This window comes from Mandrillus leucophaeus, unplaced genomic scaffold (genome assembly GCF_000951045.1).
Source record: "Mandrillus leucophaeus isolate KB7577 unplaced genomic scaffold, Mleu.le_1.0 Scaffold566, whole genome shotgun sequence".
Classification (NCBI taxonomy): Eukaryota; Metazoa; Chordata; class Mammalia; order Primates; family Cercopithecidae; genus Mandrillus; species Mandrillus leucophaeus.
Genome location: NW_012106097.1, coordinates 829533 through 832912, shown reverse-complemented (window position 1 = coordinate 832912; position 3380 = coordinate 829533). Strand labels below are relative to the sequence as shown.

The following is a 3380-nucleotide window of genomic DNA, read 5'->3' as shown; positions in this document are numbered from 1 at the left end:
GACATACTTTGATACAAGCATACAATGTGTAATAATCACATCAGGATAAATGGGGTATCCATCACCTCAAGCATTATCCTTTATGTTACAAACAATTCAGTTATACTTTTAGTTATTTTAAAACATACAATTAAACTAGTATTGACTATAGTCACCTGTTGTGCTATCAAATACTAGATCTTAATTATCCCATTTGTTTGTATCCCTTAACCATCCCCACTACCGGCCTCCATGCTGCCTTTCCCCCAGCCTCTGATAAAGTCTCCATGAGTTCAATTGTTTTAATTTTTAGCTCCCACTAGTAACTAAGAACATGCAAAGATTGTCTTTCTGTGCCTGGCTTATTTAACTTAACATAATGACCTCTAGATCCATCCATGTTGTTGCAAATGACAGGATCTCATTCTTTTCTATGGCTGGATAGTACTCCATTGTGTATATGTACCACATTTTCTTTATCCATTCATCTGTTGATGAACACCTGAGTGGCTTCCAAATCTTGGCTATTGTGAATAGTGCTGCAACAAAGATGGAAGTGCAGATATATCTTCGATATACTGATTTCCTTCTTTTGGGTATATACCTAGAAGTGGAATTGCTAGATCATATGGTAGCTGTATTTTGAGTTTTTTGAGGAACCTCAAACTGTTCTCCATAGTGGTTGCACTAATTTACATGCCCATCAACAGTGTATGATGGTTCCCCTTTCTCCATATCCTCACCAGCATTTGTTACTGCCTGTCTTTTGGATAAAAGCCATTTTAACTGGAGTGGATGATATCTCATTGTGGTTTTCATTTGCATTTCTCTGATGATCAATGATATTGAGCACCTTTTCATACACCAGTTTGCCATTTGTATGTCTTCTTTCAAGAAATGTATATTCAGATCTTTTGCCTATTTTTAAATCAGATTATTTTTAAATCAGATTTTTTTTTCCTGTAGAGTTCTTTCTGGTTCTTAATCCCTTATTACACAGGTAGTTTGTAGGTATTTTCTCCCATTTTGTGGTTTATCTCTTCACTTTGTTGATTGTTTTCTTTGCTGTGCAGAAGGTTTTTAACTTGATGTGATTTATTCCTTTTACGGCTGGATAATATTCCACTGTATGGGAATACCACATTTTTGTTTATTCATTCATCAATTGATGAACATTTGAATTGTTTCCACTTGTAAGGCTATTATCCATAATACTGCTATTATAATACTGCTATGGAAAAGTTTTAGTGTAGACATATTTTTTTCAGTTCTCCTAGGTGAATCCCTGGAATTGCTGGGACATGTGGAAACTACGTTTAACAGTTTAAAGAACTGCCAGACTGTATTCCAAAGTGGCTGCACCATTTTACATTTCCATTAGCAATATCTGAGGTTTCTCTACAGAAAATATACCAGTTTCTCTACACCCTCACCACCATTTGTTATTGTCCATCCCTTTGATTATAGCCATCCTAACGGTGTGAAATTGTATCTCACTGTGGATTTGATTTACATTTCCATAATGACTAGTAATGTTGAGCATCTTTTTGTATACTTATTAGCCATTTGTACATCTTCTTTGGCTAGCCAATTTGTGCCTTCTGTGTCCTTGGGTTTTCATGAATATAATTTGTACACTTAGCCTACAAGTTCAGCTTTGGGTAGAATATTTAAATGAATGCTGGAACTTGGATTTTAAAATATAACTAAAAATTTCTTCTGTCATGACTTTTAAAGGATTTATAATTTAAAACTGGTATGTAAAACTAACCCAAATACCCAGTGTATTAAAACAAACAAACACACAAAACTTACTAATTCCTACCTTTTTGACCATCTGTAGCAGGCTCTTCCCTGACCACAGCAATTCAAGCCTGGTATTCTGTGTCCTCCAGATCTTTTCATTATCATACCTTCTCTGAAAGAGACATAAAATTAACCCATCGCCTTCAAATTTCCTGCTCCCACTTAGCTTGTATAGCCTCCCAACATGGGACTAAATAAACCATCTCATTCTCACATGACTTTCCTCCCTACTCTCTCCTGCTCGCTCTCAACTAGCTCAGTACCCTAATTGTTAGGCTGGGTACTCTAGAGATGAACCCTAAGATATACTGGTGAGATATAGCCCCTTCAGCATTCGGGGTGGTGTGATTCTGTTGTGCACTACACAGGACCTTAAGCATTCTGTCTCCTGGCTCTAAATGTTGAGTGTTCCCTCCTCAACATTGTGACACTGTGACAAACTAAAAAAAGACTCCATGCATTTCCACATGCCTGCACAGGGATGCTTTACCTGCTGTTGAGACCATGGTGCATCTCACACACAGATTCCAGGACATCCCTGTGTCTCTTCACACGCAGTTCTAGCAAACTAACAAACTAGTTGAGCTAATTGAGCCATGCCAAAGGAAGCAGAGCACAGCTACTAGTTTTGAAAACAATATCTTAATTCTGAAAAATGTGACAAGAAAAAGCAATAACAAAGGCTAAACTTAAAAAAAAAACTTTTTGAAACAACTATCAACAACGCTCTTAACTAGAGCTTGAAAGTTAAGCTCTTTATGTTTTCAAGCTCTAATATTGTGAAGGAAAATCATAAACTTCCATCTGGTTATACAACATATATTTTACATAGTATTATTTTAAAGTAATCATCAAAATGAGTATAAACATTTAACTTTATAAGGGATTATAAAAGGAGATCTTATATACTTGATTTTTAATGTATTCTCCTACACATCATACTTGCTATAGGTATTGGACACTTCCACTGTTGGGTTAGAAAGAATCTGTGCTGTGAGCACATGACAAAGACAGTGGAGCAGTTGCTACCATTGTTTATCACGGGAGATGCTCTGATTTGTATGCGTAATTCCATCAGTTGCTTTAACTCTACTGGGGAGAAGAGAAGCTAGCAGTAAAGCCAGGAGGACTCCATCACCATGGCATGCTGCTATATTAAGTGTTAATGCATATCAACTTTTCATACTTCTCTTTCAAGGTTTATTGCAACTTACATGCCCTTTGGTCCCAAATCATGGATGAAAGATAGCTGGCTTATATCAAGAAACTCTGTCTGAAAAGAGGCAAAAAAATCCATCTTTAGCAAGCAAAACAATTCAAATTTATGCATTAAAAAACATGTATTAGGTATAGCTGTGTGTAAATACTGTTTGGTGTGTTCCACAGACTACAGAGATCAATAATAATGGCATTGCCCTAAAAGAGTGCAGATTAGAAGTATATAAATAATGAAGACACACCCTACTAGATCTTCTAAATCTCAAAAGAGTGATGTGTGCCCTAAGATATAGAGATAAAATGCTCAAGAAGCTTGGAGAGAGAGAGAGTCTATTCCCAATATTCTTTCATGTTTGTTTTTGTTGCGCAGGGTGGAT

The 3380-nt window shown here is 36.3% G+C and overlaps 1 protein-coding gene across 1 annotated transcript in view; it reads right to left on the bottom strand.

The window, feature by feature from the left end:
• The window catches only part of PLD1 (phospholipase D1, phosphatidylcholine-specific), a 175302-nt gene that overhangs the window by 127359 nt on the left and 44563 nt on the right, over nucleotides 1-3380 (bottom strand). The gene's annotated exons all lie outside the window — the stretch shown is intronic.